We start from the raw sequence: 22,027 nt of genomic DNA, 5'->3' as shown, positions 1-22,027 counted from the left end.
TCTCCATTAAGTGGAGGATTTTGTAACTGTATATAGAGACTGAGGTTTCTTAGTATGTAGAGTGGTTGGAGAGCTCATTGGCACTGAGAGAAGGCTGCTGGAGCATGTGGTTCTGATCCTGCGGCATCTTAGCCCAGCTTCCATATCACGTGGAAGTTGCTCAGAGCTGTGCGGTCAGTGTGAAGGTTGGATGATGCTGTATGTAAGCACAGAAGATGGCCAGGGATCCCTGTGCTTGCCTAGTCTCAGTGCCTATGTGAGTACAGAACAGACCCTGTGCTCAGTTCAACAGCTGGATGACTCCCCCCCCCCCCCCCCCCCCTCGCTGCTCATGTTTTTATCACTGGGAAATCCTTTTTTTAATTTACTGCACAGTCTGAAATGCACATTTTAGGCCGATTGATTTCCTAAAACTCCCAAAACATATTTAGTTTAAGAAGACTCTGTGTTGCTGGCAGGGGTCTAATGTTGCTTGGGAGGATCTATTATTCCTGGCTGCAGGGGATATATTTTACAGCTTTTCTTGTTATTAACAAATTACTTAGCACCACAAAATAATACATTCTCTGAAAAGGGGAGGTAGTGGGGGATGGGTAGGGGGTGGAACCAAGGGACGGCGCTCAGAAGTCAATAAGGGATGACTCAGAAGGGAGGACTACCTACACCTATTCTTTTATTTAAAAAAAATCCCTGGTGACAGCGGACGTGTAGTTCTGCTGTAAGGCTTATTCACATGTGCGCAGGCCTCAACGTCCCTCTGAAAAGCTATTCGCTGTGGTATTTGAAAGGCAGTGATGAGGTAATATGTCACCTCCTCACTGCTTGTTTTAAGACTTTGTTCACAGAGGGTGTATCAATCAAAGCTGGATCTGGGGGGATTTCAGTGGCACCCCTCAGGCTGCTCTGAACACTGTGGGGTCTAAGCACCCCTCCCCCTAACCATCATGCTGCAGGATTCCTAAACTTCACACAGAGCTGGGGGAAGCAGAATTATCAGGAGGTGGTTGGCTTTTCCCAGCACTCTATACAGTGCAACACCACCGATCCCCCCGCCCACAGAACCGAACCCCCCACCCTTCCCCACCCCCCCGTGGCTGCAGGCTGCTCCTCCTCTCCCCTCCCGACAGCTTTGGGTGTTGCAGGGGTGCCACAGGGGGACTTCACTCTGCAAATAGACCAGCTGCACCAACCTCCCCTGTACTGCCCCCCTCCCCTCTCAATGATCACCCGCCCCCCCCAAAAAAAAGAATGTAAAAAAATAACACTGTAAAAAAAAAAAAAAAAAAGGTAGTAGGAGCTCGCTCACACGGGGCTTACTACAGCATCCACTCATGCAAACTGTTTATTAACCTCTTCCCACCGGCCAATGGCCGATTGGCAGCCAGCAAAATCCCTCAGCGTTCCGGGTGGACGCCATATGGCGTCCTTTCGGGCATGCGCAGATTGCGCGCCTGCAGAGCCATGCAGCGGCGCGATCTGTCACCAGCCGTGTACCTCGGGCACAGCCTATGACAGATCTGAGTACCGGCCCCGTTGCTGGTACCATGTGACCTGTGGCCAATCACAGCAGGTCACATGACAGTTGTATACAATGGATGGCTTCATTCATGCCATCCATTGTATACTAGTGTAGTGTCTAGCTGTGAATGGTCACAGCGATCACATGCAGAAGCTGGGCCAATCACAGCCCAGCTATGTCATGTGATTAGCCGTAGCAAAATCACAGCTAAGCACAAAAAAAACCCTGAATGAATCGAAGTCATTCAGGTAAATGCTTGCTTATAGCAAAGTAATTCTTTGCTATAAGCAAATTATGTAAAAAAAAAAAAAATACTGATCATTTCCCCAAAGTAGTACAATGGTACTATGGTAACACTGTACTGCTTTGGTCATAGTGAAATATGAAAAAAAAAAAATCTTAAAAAAAGAAAAAAAATTTAATAAAAAATTAAAAATAATAAAAAAAACAAAACAAAAATTATATATATTTTTTTTCATACGGTCACCAGTCAGTGTCCCTGATCACCGCCATGCCAGTTATATGACGACGCTGTACTACACTGGTGACAGTATGTAAAAAAAAGTGAAAATAATTGTTTTAATTTTTTCATTTTACGAAAAATTATGACAAAAAAAATACAACTTCAAAAAACTCGCCATGCCTCTTATGAAATACGTCTCACTGTCTACTTTTCAAAAAGGGGTCATTTGGGGGATATCTGTACTGTTCTGACATTCTTGGACCTCAAGAAAATAGATTGGCTGTCAGTACTTCAGGATTGATCAATTTTCAGATCTATACCATAGTTTGTGAACTCAATAACTTTCCTACAAACTAAAAAATACATCCTAATTTGGGTTATTTTCACCAAAGACATGTAGCAGAATACATTTTGGCCTAAATTTATGAAGAACAATTATTTATTTGCAAACTTTTATAACAGAAACAAAGAAAAACGTGTTTTGTTTAAAAACATTTTGGTCTTTTTTTGTTAATTTAGCAAAAAATAAAAACCCCAGCGGTGATTAAATACCACCAAAAGAAATCTCTAGTTGTGTGAAGAAAATGATAAAATTTTAGTTTGGGTACAATGTTGTATGACCGCGCAATTGTCATTCAAGGTGTGAGAGCGCTGAAACCTGAAAACTGGCCTGAGCAAGAAGGGGGTAAAAGTGCCCGGTATGGAAGAGGTTAAAGTAGAAAAATATTAAAGGAAAAAAAAACTAATATTTTTTCTAATAGAATGAATAAAAAATACTTAAGGAAAAACACAAACCAGGTAGTTGAGCCTTGCAGGGTTACATTTTGGGTCTGTTCACAGCATGACAATTGTTTTTACATTATGTTGGACTACAATGCGTTTTTCTTTGCGCCTTGTCCTTGCATTGGATGCTGCTGGTGTAAATGAGCCTTAGACACCAAAAAGGGAGCCATTGCCATAGCTTTAGTGTTTGGGGTTTCCAGACATAAGAGTCCCACATCCAGACCTGCAGCTATCACATGACAGTTGGAATTTGAATTTGTTTTGTAACTGACCCGCACTGCACCCCTCACATCCCTACCACAGATCTAGTTTATCTGAGTCTAATGAGACTGAAAATTACACCCCCACAGATAATAATCAGCCCTATCCTTGTGTTAAATGTCCATTCATTGAGCTCATTATATATAAAAACTACATAAGGAAAACACAAGGTTTGCCTGTTGCAGCCAATCAGATCAAATGAAATCTAACATCTGATTGCTTTCTATAGGCGATTCCTATGCTCTGTGCTTATCAATGTAAGATATGTGGCAATTTCCATCCAGTAATGTCTGTTACATCTTCCCAGACCAAAGCAATCTATCTGTGAGAGCAGCTCACTGTTTTCTTCCAGCCCTATCCATTGCAATGCCTAGGTGAGGTTTCCATGGCAACCACTGTGCCCTATGACATCACAGCAAACAAGCAGCCTGGCTCACAGCTCCTCAGAAGACTCTGGCTTCAGTACTGAGCAGACCGTTCGGTTACTGCTCTGCGATGGAATTCAGAAAACTCTTCGGCGTTTTGCTGCTACTCGTCGGTTGGCAAATGACAGCAGTACGTGGTGCTGTTGTTGCTGATAATTTCATGGGCACCACACATGCGTGCCCCTCCATTCCGATCTATGAAAGTGTGGCATACGGCACAGACATGAACATAGAGCTGAGCTGCCAATGCAGACCGGATTTAAAGAGTCCTGTCTTTTGGTTCTACAAAGAGTCAGCCGACAGTTTAGAAACTCGGCCGCTGACACGGGCGGGAGATGGCGGCAAACAGAAGTCGCTTTACTTGGAGTCGAGGATCAGCATCAAAGTATACAGCATCATCATCCACAAGGCTCGTGTGACAGACTCAGGACTGTATATCTGTGGAAACGGCGATGGAGCATTCTACTGGGGGTACGACCTTGATGTGCAGGACAGCTCCAGTGCCTATGTGTCATTTCAGGAGCACCACCAACAGCCGCAGACAGACCTGGAAACCAAACACTTGACTGCCTTCACCGCCTTCTGGAAATGGAGCAAGTGTGACCGCTGTGATGTACGCGGGGAGAAAAGAAAGATCGGCTTTTGCTATGTCAATAGTACCTATCTGGATCCTAGGTACATGCTGGCAGAGAATGGTGTTGTTTCCTGCGGCTCACATGCTGTTTCTGAAAACCTGAAAACGGAACTTTCTGACCGCAGACCAGAAATATTCATCAAGAGCTGCCTGGTCCCCTGCCATGACAGGCAGCCGGGAATTAAAGGAACCATCAAACATTGGGTACACAAACTTGGCAAAATCAAGGATTACATCCCATTTCTTTCCAGGGCTCCAACAGAAAAACATACCCACACCTTGGGGAGCAGCCTTACTCTTGCCTGCCCAGGCGCCAAACCAACAGATGCTGTCGCTTGGGATAAAGGCAACAGAAGATATTACAAATCGGAATATCTGATTGGACAGAAGACGGCGACGAGGATCTACATAGACCATGGCAATAACCTGAACTTCCGCTATGTCAGGAAGAGTGACAAAGCCACATATTACTGCTGGCACCAGGGACAGCTTAAAGCTGGAATTAAGCTGTCTATTCAGAACGACCCGTCAGAGAAGCGCAAGTTTGAAGATTCCGACTCTATCCTCGCCTTGACTGTTGTCGGCATTTTTTTTGCCATCTTTTGCCTTATCTTTATAATGATCCATTGCTTAAAATGCTGTGCCTACAATTTTAGGTGTTCACCGTCGGCATGCATAGCAGATATGGTGTAAGGATTTGTTCCCGGGCCAAGGATCAGCTAGTAATATCCAGCTGTTGAGCAGCGGTTTTACGGACTGCCCACCTGAACATGGACATGCAGCCATTCAGGGCTGTGCACACAGTGTGGTCGTGATGCTTTGCTTCACAGCTACAGTAGAATTGACACTGCATGTTGCAGCTGGCAGGCTGTACCACGGCCCAATGTAGTCCATTCATGTAACTTAGGCTACACCACAACCACTCCGCAACCGCGTGCAACATGCATTCTGCCGGCAGGAAGGGCTCCCCACCGGTACAATACAACAGCGTTGTGGGAGTGATTACCCCATCCATCTCAAATGTGTGGGTGAGGGAATTGGATCTTTTTTTTTTTCCTTCAATCTGAGGATTAGAGGAACTGAATTTATTCTTTCTTGAGAAAAGGAGATTAAGGGAGGATATGATCTCCATGTATAATACATAAGGGGGGATATGATCTCCATGTATAATACATAAGGGGGGGATATGATCTCCATGTATAATACATAAGGGGGGATATGATCTCCATGTATAATACATAAGGGGGGATATGATCTCCATGTATAATACATAAGGGGGGATATGATCTCCATGTATAATACATAAGGGAGGGGGGGGGTATGATCACCATGTATAATACATAAGGGGGGATATGATCTCCATGTATAAATACATCAGTGGTTCATATAGTGAACTCGGTGTAGAGTTATTCACCCTGAGGTCATCACAGAGGACAAAGGGAAACTCTTTACATCTGGAGGAAAAGAGATTTAATCTCCAAACACAGAAAGGTTTCTTCACAGTAAGAGCTGTGAAAATGTGGAGCAGGCTCCCTCAAGAGTTTGTTCTGGCCAGCTCAGTGGATTGCTTCAAAAAAGTCCTGGATTCTTTCTTGGATACACAGAATATAACTGGATAATAACATTTATAGGTAAAGTTGATCCAGGGAATATCCGATTGCCTCTCGGGGGATCAGGAAGGAATTTTTTTTCCCAGCAGAAGCAAATTAGATCATGCTTTGCTGAGTTTTTTTTTCCTTCCCCTGGATCAACTGTGGGTATAGGATTATAACTTTTTTTTTTTTTCTCTATGGTTGAACTGGATGGACTTTTGTCTTTTTTCAGCCAGACTAACTATGTAACCTGCTGGTTGATTATTGTATGGCCAGACTTAGGCTATGCCTCAACCACCCTGCAACTGTGTGCAATGCATGTGGTTGCAGCATGGTGGGACAAATGCTGGCGGGATCCGGTTCCTAAACAACTACCTCTAACAACCACGAGTCATCTCTGCTGTCAGCGGTGGATTCCTTGCTGATAGCAGAATGTAAACAAAAGAGCTGGCAGTTGTCAAAAATTTTTTAAAAAAGGCGTGAGGCCCCCCACACTGGCAGGCCAGGAAAGGGGGGACGAGCATGCTGCCCCCTCCTTCTGAAACATACCAGGCCACCTGCCCTCAACATGGTGTGTGTGTGTGGGGGGGGGGGGTACTTTGCCATTTGCAGCTCAGTTTACAGTCCGGGGATGGCTGGGAGCAGGCGGGTAGGTGTAATTTATTGCATGTCTCTTCTGCAATAAAAGCCTGCCTGCTCAGTGGGTAACAAAAACAAAAGTGCACCAACCTTGCGCATTACCTCAGTAAATAAAGGGTACATTTACTGAATTGAGATATATACTCACAACAGTAGCAATAATAAAAGCATATAAAAATCCAACATCAGTGCACTGGAATAGCAGACACGTACGTGTCCCATCGAGAGGGGAGATTCTCAAGATGAATCTGACGCGTTTCGAAGGGGGATCCCTTCCTCTCAGCCTTGTGTTACAGCTGCACAACCTTTGATTGGCTATTGGAGGAGCTTTCATATATGGTTCTACCCGCTGATGCAGTTCCAGCACTGAATGTAAGTACTGGCAAGGGGTGCTGGAGAGACTATTGATACGGAGTACTGGGGGATTTATTGCTGCTGGGGAGGTATTTTACTGTTAAGGGTCTATCGTTAAGGGGAATCTGTTGTTGGGTGATGGTATTTTAGTGTGTGTGGGGTGGGGTGGTGCTACAGTTAATGCTGATTTCGTGTGTGTGTCTATAAGTTGTAGTTTTATATACAGACCAAGTTTTTCTAGTTTATTTAAAATCCCTAAAAGATGACATTTAGTTTGCTAAGATTGTGTGTTGCTGGGGAGGTATTTTATTATGAGGGGTCTATTGTTAATGCAGGGAGGGATTTACTGTTGAGGGGGATCTGTTGTTGTTGGGTGATGGTATTTTAGTGTGTGTGGGGTGGTGCTACAGTTAATGCGGATTTCATATATATATATATATATATATGTGTGTGTGTCTATAAGTTGTAGTTTTATATACAGACTACATTTTTCTAGTTTATTTAAAATCCCTAAAAGATGACATTTAGTTTGCTAAGAGTGTGTGTTGCTGGTGGGGGTATTTTATTTCTTTGGTGGATCTATTGTTGCTGGGGTGTATTTTGTTGTAGGGGGTGTTGTGGGTGATATATTTTACTGCTTTTCTTGTTTTTATGAAATTCCATACAAATTATTATCTCCACAAAATGATACTTGGTTCTGTATTCTCTAAAAAGGGAGATACCGGGAGGTGGGTGGTGGGTGGTGGTACCAAGGGACCAGAGGTCAGTAGGGAGTGGAGATGAGGAGGGAGTACCTGATTTCATGTATTAGTCTCCATTAGGTGGAGGATTTTGTAACTGTATATAGAGACTGAGGTTTCTTAGTATGTAGAGTGGTTGGAGAGCTCATTGGCACTGAGAGAAGGCTGCTGGAGCATGTGGTTCTGATCCTGCGGCATCTTAGCCCGGCTTCCATATCACATGGAAGTTGCTCAGAGCTGTGCGGTCAGTGTGAAGGTTGGATGATGCTGTATGTAAGCACAGAAGATGGCCAGGGATCCCTGTGCTTGCTTAGTCTCAGTGCCTATGTGAGTACAGAACAGACCCTGTGCTCAGTTCAACAGCTGGATGACTTCCCCCCCCCCCCCCCCCCTCGCTGCTCATGTTTTTATCACTGGGAAATCCTTTTTTTAATTTACTGCACAGTCTGAAATGCACATTTTAGGCTGATTGATTTCCTAAAACACCCAAAACATATTTAGTTTAAGAAGTCTCTGTGTTGCTGGCAGGGGTCTATTGTTGCTTGGGAGGATCTATTATTCCTGGCTGCAGGGGATATACTTTACAGCTTTTCTTGTTATTAACAAATTACTTAGCACCACAAAATAATACATAGTCTCTTAGATTGTAAGCTCCAAGGATCAGGGCCCTCCTATCCCTCTTGTATTGAACTGTATTGTTGCTGTATTGTCTCCCGTTATATTGTACAGTGCTGAGCAAACTGTTAGCGCTACATAAATCCTGTATAATAATAATAGTTCTACATTCTCTGAAAAGGGGAGGTAGTGGGGGATGGGTAGGGGGTGGAACCAAGGGACGGTGCTCAGAAGTCAATAGGGGATGACTCGGAAGGGAGGACTACCTACACCTATTCTTTTATTTTAAAAAAAGCCCTGGTGACAGCGGACATTTAATTCTGCTGTAAGGCTTATTCACATGTGCGCAGGCCTCAACGCGCAGGGGGACTTCACTCTGCAAATAGATCAGCTGCACCAACCTCCCCTGTACTACCCCCCCCCCCCCCCAAAAAAAAAAACAAAACAAAGAGAGGAGAATATAAAAAAAATACTGTAAAAAAAAATTATTAAAAAAAAAAAAGTAAGGTAGTGAGGCCTCATTCACATGGGCTTACTACAGCATCCACCCATGCAGGGCTGTGTTTACACTCATGGGGATGTACAACTGCTCTGTGCATCCCCATGCAGGCAGTCCAATTAATGTCAATTGGGCACAGCCACTGCTCTTGATTTGACATCTGTGTGGGTGCAGGTGCAGGTCCCTGAACTTACACTGTCTGTGTTCGGGGCTGGGCACCCGCACCTACACACGTCAGACTGGGAGCAACTGCATCCCAACTGATGTGAATGGGACTGCCTGCACAGGAATCCATGGAACACCTGTGCATCCCTGTGCATCCCTGTGCACCCCCATGTGAACGAGGACTTATTTGATCCAAAAAAAAAAAATTCCTGCTAAGTTTTTATTAACATTTTGTTAGGTTATAAAACAAAATAGAAAAAGAAAAAGTAAAGGAGGTACACACGAGTCTATTGCCTATCCCCCCTGCCACCATCAGACCATGAGCAGCATATACATAGATGATAGTAGTAGCATAGGAAGTAAATACATGCACTTCAAAAGATACGTTTACACTGGCCATTATTTGTTAGCGGTCTCGCTAGCAAATAAATAGCCATTCATTTCCCTTTACATTCCAGGGAACTTAGTAGGAATTTAATAAGTTATGTTACGCTGTGTTTATGTGTGCTAATAATGATTTTAGCATATATTTAGTGAAAATAGTTACTTGATAAACATTTGGGCAACTATTGCAGGGATTATACTGGCCTTCAGCGGATTTTGTCCAATAAGCTCCTTGCAGAACAGCAACATGTACCGAAAATGTTGTCATGTAGGCCTCGGCAGAGTTACTGTCACATTGGATCAACCCATGAGCATCATCAGTCTTATCCTGGGGCAAGCTCAACAAGTCAGGATGGCCGAGCGGTCTAAGGCGCTGCGTTCAGGTCGCAGTCTCCACTGGAGGCGTGGGTTCAAATCCCACTTCTGACAGCAGTTTCAACTTTTCACAGCTTGCTCTTTAGGTTCTCTTGCTCATTTAGCGCTCTAGTGGAAAAAAAATATGGTGTCCAAAATTAGAAACATAGCTCAGGGGTTGAGAGTTCAAATGTTGGCAGCCATACCTCACAGAGCAGTGTAAGAAAGCTTTTTTTTTTTTTTTTTTTTTTTTTAAACATAGGAACTGACTTGGTGTCACTGACATCCCCAGTGACACCAATATACCGTGATCAGTGCTAATGGCACTGGGCAGGAAGTGGTTAACATGGGGGTGGTCACAGGCTTAACAGTGTGCTGGGAGTGTTTTATTGGGGGATGGTGTCAGCGTGTTTCACTGTAATCACACTGCTTTTTTTGTACCGCTGCCCTACATGACCCATTCAATTGAATTAGACTGCGCCACAACCGTCATCATCATGGTTGCAGCACATTGGGTCAGCAGTTAAAATAGGCAAACCGCCTCCTCACTGCCTGTCAAACGTCTCTGAAAAGAGATCACAGCAGACCAAGGACTGCTGCACATATGAATGACTTTTAAAGCAGATTACGAATGATAAAAGCATGTGTAAAATCATAAACTTTATTTATGTTACGTTTTTCATTTTGGATAGAGTAAAGGAGAATTCTAACTCAGTCATTTTTCTTTTTTTTTTTGGCCATCTGTTTCTCATTGTGGAGACTTCCCTTCGCTTCCTGTCTCATAACCAAAAGAGGAAGTGAGAGTGAGAAGAAATCCCTCCAAAATGATTTGGTTGTCATCACTTTTACCAGAACAGGCATCCCCACTGGAATAAATCCCCTCTATGACTGTTCTGGGGACAACCCAAAATTTGGGTTTTTACTTAAATTTTCAGTAATAATAGTAAACATGACAGAGAAAGGGAGTAGATCTCCATAACCGCTTCCCTGCCACCCTAAAGCAGATATACTGCTACAAGGAGGCAGGGTTGCGCAAAATCAGGTGTATATATACACGTGATTTTGCATTTCCAGGTAGGGGGCGCACGCGTCCTACCCCCACTGCCATTCGCAGCTGCGGCTGTTAATCATCAAGTCCCGCCTCGTGATTACACGCCGGCGCCCGATGATTACCAAGCATCTCCGCTGGGAAGGAGGACTCCTTTGTTTACTAACAGTCCTCCTCCCTGTCGGCTTGGGCACACAGCCATTCAAAGCAGTGTGCTTACAGTGAAGCACCAACACACTACCCCCCAGAAAAACACTCCCAGCACACAGTTAACCCTTTGATCACCCCTCATGTTAACCCCTTCCTGCCCAGTGCCATTAGTACAGTGTCAGTGCTTTTTTTTTTTTTTTTTTTTTAGCACTGATCACTGTATTGGTGTCACTGGGGATGTCGGTGACACCAAGTCAGTTCCCCCCAGTGTCAGAATGCCCACCGCAGTCCCGCAATAAGTCACTGATCGCTGCCATTATTAGTAAAAAGAAAAATCCCAGTATCTATACCGCCATTTGTAAACGCTATAACTTTCACATAAACCAATTAATTTACACATTTTGTTTTGTTTTTTTAACAAAGACATGTAGCAGAATACATTTTGGCCTAAATTTATGACAAAATGTGATTTTTAAAATTTTTTTACTGGACATATTTAATAGCAAAAAGTCAAAAATATTGTTTTTCTCTCAAAATTGTTGGTCTTTTTCATTTTAATAGCGCAAAAAATAAAAAACAGCACAGGCGATCAAATACCACAGAAAGAACGCTAAATTCGTGGAAAAAAAAGACAAATTTCATTTGGGTGCAGCGTTGCACGACCGCGCAATTGTCAGTTAAAGTAACGCAGCACCATAAAGCAAAAAATGGCCTAGTCAGGAAGGGGGGGTAAATCCTCTGGAGGCGAGTGGTTAATGAGAGAGCAGACAGCATCAAAAAATATGCCAGATGTTCTAAGCCCGCTCCACTATATCCAAAACTAAAAATGATTTGCTTTTAGTTATACTTTAAAGAGGAGCTCCACCCAAAAGGGAAAGTTCTGCTCTAAGGCTTCGTCCCCCGTTCCCCCTTAAGGATTGGCAACTTTGAGGGAGAGGGTACCCGAATTTGACAGGTACCCGCTCCTACTTCCGCTGCGATCGCCTAGGCCAAGGGTAGGCAACCTGTGGCTCTCTAGCTGTTGTGGAATTAATTTCCCATGAGGCATTGCAACATTACAAAACTGACCGTTACAGCTATATGACTTGCAGAGGCATGATGGAACGTGTAGTCCTGCAACAGCTGGAGAGCCACAGGTTGCCTATCCCTGGCCTAGGCGATCGGAAGTAAAAGTTGTCCTCCCCCCAGCTCCCCGTAGTCTTCTGAGACACGTGACAGGTCCCAGAAGACTACGAGACCATTCACAAAGTGCAGAGCTACTCGCGCATGTGCAGTGGGCACCCGGCTGTGAAGCCGCAAGCTGTCACAGCCAGGTGCCCACACTGAAGATGCCAGCACCAGGGGCACAGGACAGCCAAGATCAAGGGACAAGAGAGCATCTGTTTTCAAACATCAGCAGCTACAGTTCTTGTATCTGTTGACGTATTTTTTTTTAATTTGACTGGACCTCTGCTTTATTGTGGAACTAATTGGTTAATACCTTTCTAACGCTCCCTCCTTGGCACCATCATCTTCTCCTGTATGCTGATTTTCGGCCATCTGACACTGGGGATCTATAAGACCCCCAGTGTCTCCATAAACAGTGCCTGTCACCTGCCCAATGTTATCACATGGGGGTTTGTAAACGCCTTTCTGTTAACAATAAAGTTAACTAAAAAGAAATTATAATAAAATGTATTTAAAAAAATAAGCAAATAAATAAAAATTGCTGTAACCCCTGTTGCACTGCACATACCCACAAATGCACACATGTATCTAACCCGCAATTGCAGCACACATGTGAGGCATCGCCACAAAAGTTGGAGAGAGAGCAATAATTCTAGGGCCATAGCTCACAGTTAACTCCCAACTGATGAGCAGTATGGCTTTTAAATCGTTGTCTATGGAGATTTTTGTGTATCATCGTCTTTCTCAATATCAACAGGTGCACACAATTTTAAGACGTCTATTTACTCGACACAAACCCATCTTTTATAATTTACATAGAAATTGGGTATTATATTGTGTGTGTTTGCACTGACGTTGATTTTATTTATTTACTGAAAATATACATTTGATTAACTGTTATGTGCAACATAAAAATAATACAACTACTATTTTATTTCTACATGGCCTCTGTTTTAAAGTGGTTTAAAGCTTTAAGGTTCTTCATTTTAAACCTGCTACAGGGCGGCAGGGCTGCACTAAATCACACACACACACACACATATATATATATATATATATATATATATATACACACACACACAAGATTTTGCATTTCCAGGTAGGGAGCACACGCGCTCCGCCCAACCCATGCCACCATTGGTGGCTACAGCTGTCAATCACCGGATCCCAGCAGCAGATTCCCTACCGGCACCCAGCGATCGCCGAGGAACACTGACAGCGGAGAGGTCTGTATGTAAACAATACAGAACCCTCCCCTGTCAGCACCAGCATACTGTATTGTATTGCTCTGCTACGTAAAACAGCACATAATGTGAAACACACAGCACACAGTTAACCCCTTCCTGCCCAGTGTCATTAGTATAGTGTCAGTGCTTTTTATTAGCACTGATCACTGTATTACTGTCACTGGGGATGTTAGTGACAGTTAGTTCCCACCCCCCCAGTATCAGAATGCCCGCCGCAGTCCCACTACTGTTAGTGATCACCACCATTACTAGTATAAAAAAAAAAAAAAAAACAAAACAAAACAAATTCCATTATATATACCACTATTTGTAGACGCTATAACTTTCACGTAAACCAATTAATTCAATTGATTTTTTTTTTTTAGCAAAGACATGTAGCAGAATAAAATTTTGGCCTAAATCTATGATGAAATTAGATTTTTTAAGTTTTTCTCACTGGATATGTTTTATATTATTTTTCTTTCAAAATTGCTGGTCTTTTTTTGTTTATAGTGCAAAAAATAAAAAACGCACAGGTGATCAAATACCACCGAAGGAAAACTCTATTTGTGGGATAAAAGGATGTAAATTTCATTTGGGTGCAGCGTTGCATGAACGTGTAACTGTCAGTTAAAGTAACACAAGAAATGGCCTGGTCAGGAAGGGGGGTAAATCCTCTGGAGGGCAAGTGGTTACTATTCTATGCATTAAGGTGAAAAACCTTCTGTGCTGCAGGATCCCCACAGCCCCCATTATTCTTACCCAAGCCCGATCCGAACCAGCGATGTGCACAAGAGCAGCAGCTCTCGCCGCAATCTCCCTACTCACTGGGCAGATTGATAGCAGCGGGAGCCATTGGCTTCATCATCATTGTGTTCACTGTTCCCACAGAAAGATTCATTTCTTGTGCAATTTCATGACAGGTTATGCCTCAATTCTCCAGGATAAGGCGTTCTACACGCTGAATGTTCACAGGAATGACTGCTGTAGGCTGGGAACCACCACGGCCGGGATCTTCACTGACAGATGTTCGACCATCTTTGAAATGTTTACACCATTCAAATGTCTTACTGCAGCGGAGTGTCTCACCACCGTACTGAGCTTGAAGTCTTCTGTAGACAGACGTGGGTTTACGCCTTCGCTGGCAATAAACTGCATCACCACAGGCTGTTCCATGCACACACTAACACTGTTATCTGCCTTGATATCTTGATTAATGGTGTCTGGACTGGCCCTTGACATGTATGCTGCCTATCAGTAATAGGACACACTTGCCACTTACTATGTGTAGTACTGCCATGCTAACATCACTTCTGTCCTGCTTTGACTTGAACACTCCTCGTATAATGTTCTGGGGGGTTTCAGTGACTGTATGGCCAAAAATGCCAATTTTTACATGTGTGAAGAAAAAAAATGTACCAATCAAAGCATGTCAACAGTAATTAACAGTTCCATTCATGACAGCTAAAACTATTGCTTATAACAGTGAACTTCACTGTTATAAATAATAACCACGTAAAAAAAAAAAAATTCCCCGATCACCCCCCCCAGAGTAATACAATGTCACTATGGGGACACTGTACAACTTTGCTGAAAGTAAGGCATATGAATTGTAGAAAAAGAAAAAATGGTTTAAAAAAAAAAAAAAAAAAAAAAAAGGTTTTACAAAAATTGAAAAAAATATTAAATTTCTTTTTTTTAATTTGTACATACTGTCACCAGTCAGTATTTTTGATCACCGCCAAACCAGTCAAATTGTTGAATTTCCTAATTTTAAAAAAAAATATATGAAAAAAGATACAAAAAAACTCACCATGCCTTTTACTAAATACATTGGACTGTCTACTTTCATTTTGGGGGGTATATGTACTGTCCTGGCATTCTAGGGCCACAGAAACTAAACAGAAACTAAAACAAATGTTTTTTCTTTTTAATTTGTTATTTTTTTTCATTTATATAGCAAAAAATAAACAAAAAAAAACAGAGGTGATTAAATACCTCCAAAAGAAAGCTCTGTGTGAAAAAAATATAAGAATTTCATTTGGGTACAGTTTTGCACGACTGAGCAACTGTCAGTTAAAGTAGCACAGTGCTGAATAGCTAAAGTGGGTAAAACCTTCCGGAGGTCAAGTGGTTAAAGTGTCACTAAAACCTAAACCTAAGTAATAAAGAAAAAAAATTGTAATACTTTGAATGCTAGTCATCAGTATCCCTACTAAAGCCAGTATTGCACAGCACATCCATTAAAAAAGTATGTAAAATCTCCTAAACTTTAATGAGTTTGCCTACACTTGCTCTACATGGTGTCATTATATGTGAGAATGGAAAAACTGCAAATCCCAGGAGGCACCGGGTGCGCAACATGTTATGGTCGCTTAGGGGAGAATGGAGGATGGGGTGAAGGTCAGAACATACAAAATAATAAGAAAAAAAATGTACCGCAAAACGCCCATTGAGTAAATTACCACCACACAGCTTTGATGCTGGTCCTTTCTAGAAGAGGCTTGTGGGCAGTACCAGCCTGAAGATCTGAAGGAAATAAACGGGGATGCATGCGCAGTAGTAGTAGTAGTTGGCAAGAGAGTTGGGATTTGTAATTCAACATATGTTTCAAAACTCAGAACTACCCCTGGAATTCAAGAACAGCTGGAGACCTTGGTACAGGGGCGGACTGACAACTCATGGGGCCCCCGGGCAATAGGGGATCATAGGGCCCGTGTCCTTGCCCACACTCAAAGCACACCCAAAAAAAGCCTATAAAAAAGGTACCAGGGGCATTTCATGGGGCCCCCTACTGACCCTGGGCCCTCGGGCAGTGCCCGAGTGCTCAAATGGTCAGTCTGCCCCTGCCTTGGTAGCATCTTGATGACATTTTCCTGGCTCATAGTCAATCACTAGTTGTTGCAGAAACAATACTTTACCAGTAGGAGGCGATGATGTTTTATCAAAGTATCAGTCAATAATGGCTGCTGCCTTTATCTCTTTTTTGTGCAATTTCCAACAAGTGGAACTGCAGTTACAGAATTGTACAGAGGTATTTAATAGCTGTTAATAAAGTTAATAAATTTAATATCTCTTGTTGAGAGCGTCACTCATTTTGGGATTGTTTGTGGATTTTAGAGTCATGGTAAATCTTATAGAGCAGAGTAATTACAGAGCAAAACTAAAGGGTAATATAACCTTCCAGGATCCAGACAACTGCACCCCCCAACTGTAGTATGTTTGTAATCTGGGGTTCTCTTAGCCTGGAGAACTGATCTTGATAAACACATTAGTTGCTGGAGAGATTGTCCAGTGATCCGCTGCTCTAAAGCCTGGTACACTCATTACGGTTTTTTTGTTCAACCCAGCAGGCTGAATGAAAAAAAACGGAGAGATCGCTGTATTGAGTGATGTTAGTACTACAATCTCTCTGGCTTTTCCATTGTGTTCTGATAGAAGGAATCCCTCCCCTGAGGAAACACACTAATCAGCGCTCACAGCCATTGGCTGATTGGATGCTGATTTTCCAGTATGTCCCTTCGACAAAAGGACAGATGTACACACGGTCCGATAAACAGGTGGATGCAGGATTTGTTTCTTCTCTGTGTATCACCTGAGAATAGTCACTTCACCAGGGATCTTTAAGGGTTTACAATCACTTTAAAGCAAACTTGTAATTTCCCCATTCAGAGTACCGGACCCTACCCCCTCCATTGCAGATGCTGACTTTCCCCCAATCCCCTTCGACTTCACGCACCCATTGGAACCTTAAGAAAAAGCTCTATGTACGAGGTGTGGCAATTTAATTCCTGGAATGCACAGGAAAAAACACCAAACACCTCTGAATTCTTCAAAAGTTTGGATGAAATTTGAAGACAACGTTCTTTCTAAAGTTCTGTCAGGATTTGAGGCACCATCCTTTCAGAAATCTTTCTCATTCCTGAATCCTCGGTTAGAATCTTCTGCACATTTTCCCTGTTCACTTTCAATTCTTCTGCCATCATTCACACACTCAATCTTCAATCTGAGCGTACAAGGGTTCACACTCTGTCCACATCTGCATCCATCCTTTGCATTTTTGGCTGCCCACTTCTTGCATCATTGTGGACATTTTCCTGCCCCTCCTTAAAGCGGAGTTCCAGTTGAAAAAATAAATAAATAAAAAACTGTAGCTGCTGACTTTTAAAATATAACCACTCACTTGTCCCTTGGTCCAGCGGTGTCCTCACCATGGCTGGTTTCACCGGCCGTCTACTCTCCCTGGTGCCGACATTTTAGTGTGGGCACCTGGCTGTAACAGCTTGCGGCTTCACAGCCGGGTGCCCATTGCGCATGTGCGAGAAGGGCTACGCTTTGTGAATGGCCCCGTAGTCTTCTGGGACCTGTCACATGCCTCAGAAGACTGCGGGGAGGGAGGACAACTTCCACTTCTGATCGCCTTGGCGATCGCAGCAGAAGTGGGAGCGGGTACCTGTCAAATTTGGGTACCAGGCCCCACCCCGCTCCCCAAAGGCGCTAATCCTTAATGGGGAGTGGGGGACAAGGCATTAAAGCGGAACTTCCCCTTTTGGGTGGAGCGCCACTCATGCCATTCAAAAACACTTGATTTCTTCAAGGAATGCTCACCATAAGCCTGTTGTAAGAGAGCTAGAGTTTAACCCGCACCTTTGCCAATGTTCACACAAAATTTGATGTTAATCCACTGCTCCGGATTCTTGTTACTCACTTTCTGCCGACAGTACAATGCCCACGTGTTATTTCTTCTACTACTCCATAAAGACTGAATCTGCCGGTCTGCAACCCAGGTGAGTGCAAGTTAGAACAAGTCAGAGCACACTTGAGTGTGAATGGCTGTTTGAGCCACTATAGTGCTACACGCAGGCATTCTGGGAATTAAATCACCACAGCTTGTATGTTCTGGATTGGAATTTACAGAAGGTACGAAGATCACCCTATGCTCATATGACAGTGCTTAGGCTTTGCAATTAGACACTCAATTGCAGCATCATGGGAGAAAGAGGAAAGAGTCACATGCTCCCCAATATACAGAAGCACCAGGTACTTTTGAGGCTTTGTCAGAGCACATGAGGAAATCAAGTATCAGCTGTAAAGAATAGGAAACTCAAACCCAATGCCAAAAACCTTACACCTTTTCGCAAAGTTTACCATCATTTAATTTGATTTCTGTGTTCAATAATACAAATACCCATATGATTAAAGTGATTCTAAAGGTTCATTTTTTTTGTTTGTAAAATACCAACCATGTCTATCCTTACCTGCTGTGTGCAGTGGATTTGCACAGAGCAGCCTGGATCCTCCTCTTTTCGGGTCCCCTGTAGGCTTTCCTGGCTCCTCCTCTCCTGGCTCCTCCTGTCTGCCGGGTGCCCCCACAGCAAGCAGCTTGCTATGGGGGCACCCACTGCTCCGTGTGTCCATTCACACATACTGTAGAATGCATGAAGGTAAGAAACCTTCAGCCTTTACAACCACTTTAAAAAACCGTATCAACCCAAATGGAATATTTAGCTTTTTTTTTTTCAATTTTTTCAGCATACACAAAAAAAAAACATAGCGGTGATGAATAATCATACAGTGTTTTCATACAAAGTCGCCACCACCTAGTGGTAAAAAATTTAGGCCCTGTTTACACCTGGGTGTTCGTCATCGCGGGGAGAATCGCAGCAATTCTGTCCAACGTTCTGCAAAACTGACAAATCATTTTCAATTGCACCTAAACAAGGGTGCGATTCTGCCGCGATTGTCATGCAATAAATTGCAGCAAACTGCAATGCACAAAGATTGTCGCCTGAAAGAAGCTCCTGCTCCTTTTTGAGCGACAAGCTTCGTGTGGTGCAGTTTACAGTGATTCAGCGCATCAATTGTGGCAGACTTGCAGCTTCGTTTTGGTGCCATTGAAAATGAATGGCACCAGAACGAAAATGGTGGATATTTGTCAGTTTTGCAGAGCGGTTTGAGATTGCGGGCAAATGCCCACCACAATTAATGATTGGTAGGCTGCAATATAATACATTTTTGGTTCTGGGCTTAGCACCGCTTTACTTTCATGAAAAGGGTAGTTCAAGTAATTGGATACCTGATGCCTTTATGGTACAAACTCACTTGTTCTTGGAAGTCCATAGGAATACATTGTAGAGCACAGCACATGCCCAGCCAAAAAGATTTTGAAGTGGTTGTGAAATCTAGTGAGTAATATCTTCCTGGATCAGAGACAGTATAAGGGGGCCCTCCATATACATATATGGAGAAGCTTTGATTTATGGAGGGACACATGCTTGCAGTGTATAGCAGTCCATCCCTGGATCCTGCTAAACTCAGTACCATAATACACTGAAGGTACAAGAGAATCGAGGGGAGAGCATGAGTGGTGTAGCTGCAGTCACGAGACAGCTGGTTCTGAAAATGTTGGGTAATAGTCCAGGTTGAGGACTAGGCAAAGAGTCAACAGCAGAGTTGCATTTGGCGTGTAGAGACTAGCTGCAAGTTGAATGCTCCATGTTGTAAGAAACCATGTGCTGTAAAAGGGAACCAAGCTGTAATGTGCAGAAAGGCTAGGTTTATGTGCATAACTACTATCTTTGCCTGTACTTATGCTGTTACTGCTCAAAGTGTTTGTAGACCTCAGACATGAAATAAGAACAAAGCATATCTCTCTATAGTGTGCACTTGTCTCAATTAGGAGCACTCAGTGTCATTTCTGTCTGCTACTTGTTCCTCTGCTATCAGCATGAATCACTTTCCTGACACCAAGAGAAAAATGGTGACAGAGGAGAGACCTCCAGCAGAGCGACAGCCTCAGCTCTGTTCCTGTGTGATGTATGAATGGAGACGTGTCTCTTCCTTCCAATCAGCTCTCGGAGCTCTCCTCACTGAGCTCTGCAAAGTGTAACTTCAGCTCGCCACCCCCTTTTTGTGCTGCGGCTTCTGTGTGATTTCCGCACCGCATCATAATCGCACCCCATTCACACAAACCATTGCGGGTGTGTATTTTAAGTTAATGACACCCTGAAATCAGTTCGCAAAACGCGGTGCGATGTGCAGAATCGGATTGCATAGGTGTGAACACCCATGTGATCCAATTCTAGTGCGGACCAAAAAAAAAAAAAAGAGTCCTGCGCCTTTGTCATGCAAATGTGGTACAATTTGAGCCATATAAAATGTATGGCTCAAATCGTTCCGCACACAATTCGCATGTGATTTGCACAAGAATGCAGTGCTGTTCCTGTGCGAATCACATGCAGTATGTTGCACAGCACAAGTGTGAACCCAGACTTAGACAAGATTTATAAATTCAGCACTTTGAACAGGTATAGAGAAGAGAAGACTGCATATAGACAGGTACAATTTATGTAGGAGGATTTTTTTCATCTATGAGTATCGCCTGAGGTCAGCCACTTCACTGGGTATATGTGAGGGTTTACAGCCAATTTAAAGTGAACTTGTGCTATGCCCACGTAGAGCAAGGGAACAGGTTAGCTTCAAAGATGGCAACAGCTTATGATTGTTTTCCCTTTACCCCCCTGTTGTTCCATTGATGCCCAGGAGGGAAGTTATATACCTGGTACCTCTGGGTTTAGAGGAGCATATGTCTCACTCTACTTCATCTAGCACTGGTGCTTGTCAGGTGGCCTCTCAGACACCACCGATGTCACATGAGGATGGGGAGAGAGTTCCTAGTCTTTTGTAAGCATCAACTAAGATTCACTTGAGGCTTACACAGGTCTACTCCCCCCAACAACAAAAGGAGAGTTGAGTAAACAAAAAAAAAAAAAAATAAGTATAACCTAATGCAGGGAATAGCTTCAAAGTGAACTTGTTGCTTTGCTCTTCCTAGGAGCTGTGTTCACTCAATCTCAGATGCTTCAAAAAACCATTAGCAAAAAAAAAAAAACCAAGATCAACAGATTCTGCATTTGACAGATGTAAGGTTTATATGCACATTAAAAATACATGGAATTTTGCAAATTAAAAGAGAAATATTGTTTTTTTTTTTAAATCATACTTACTTAGGTGGGTACAGCACCGGTACGATGGCTCTATGGGTGAGAACTGAGCATTCAAACACCGCTGCTAGCTCAGTTCTCCCAGCTGCTCTGAGCAGCTTGCAGCACTGCTGTCTGCTTCCCCCCACCTCCAGCACTCTGTTGATCACTGGGCTGTGGAGGGGGTAGGAGCATCTGGGCTCAGGCTCTCAGCAGATTGCTGAGAGGATGAGCCAGGTGCTGATCCAAGCTCCTGGATGGGTCCCAACCATATGGTAGCGATCTTTCCCCAGCCTGGACTGGCTCTTTGACATCAGCTTGCAGCAGGCTTTAGCGCGTTGTCAGCTGAAAACGGGTCACAGGAGTGTAGAAACAAGCTGCACTCCTGTGATCCACAGAAAAAGTACACCCAAACTTGCTTTGTCTGTACTTCTCCATTAATACATAATTGTGCTAAACAGGGAATTTTATATCAGAATACTACACTGCATCTGAGCACCACAAACCAAAAACACCATTCATTCATTTTTAATATTCAAAACAAAGTAACCCATCCATCTCCCCATGCTTTATTTTACAGAGAAATCACTTAGAAAAACACCCCACTAGTATTTTTGTCTGTAGCCATCTTCAGTAAGGGCAGCCGATTCATGTGGCATTTATGTTCTGGAATCCATCTGCCCTTAGCTCAGGCATGCAAACAGGAGGGTGTGCTTAGCTGAGAAAACCCCTCCTCCCCACCTGAAGACTCCTGGGATGAATGACATCAATTGTCTAGGCCTGCAAACCAGGAAGTAACTGAAGAAATGCGTAAGAAAACCATTTAAAATAAGTAAATATAATATTGGTCAATGTTGATTGAGAGAGTGAAGTTCCACTTTAGGCAGCTGTCAAATTAGGACACAGTATTAACTTCCTGGGGACGTTGTTTGACCCTAGTGAAAACTAGAGCAATACGACCATTATTTTGTGTTATGGAAATTCTGGTGGTGCTACAGCGTTCTACAGAAGGTTCAAAGCTAACCAC

At 43.2% G+C, this 22,027-nt stretch overlaps 1 non-coding gene and 1 pseudogene across 1 annotated transcript; both read left to right on the top strand.

Annotated features, from left to right (window-relative positions):
• Positions 1-3,521: 3,521 nt before the first annotated feature.
• On the top strand, positions 3,522-5,051 carry LOC149464426 (Ig-like V-type domain-containing protein FAM187A pseudogene; annotated as a pseudogene).
• A 4,368-nt stretch (positions 5,052-9,419) lies between these two features.
• Positions 9,420-9,502, top strand: TRNAL-CAG (transfer RNA leucine (anticodon CAG)). The gene has a single exon. It is a non-coding gene; the product is annotated as a tRNA-Leu (tRNA).
• Positions 9,503-22,027: the final 12,525 nt, after the last annotated feature.

This window comes from Staurois parvus, unplaced genomic scaffold (genome assembly GCF_062004578.1).
Source record: "Staurois parvus isolate SC_StPar_1 unplaced genomic scaffold, SC_StPar_1.0 ptg000151l, whole genome shotgun sequence".
In the NCBI taxonomy this organism is placed as follows: domain Eukaryota; kingdom Metazoa; phylum Chordata; class Amphibia; order Anura; family Ranidae; genus Staurois; species Staurois parvus.
Note: the sequence above shows the minus strand (reverse complement) of the source record. Positions and strands in the feature narration are given on the sequence as shown.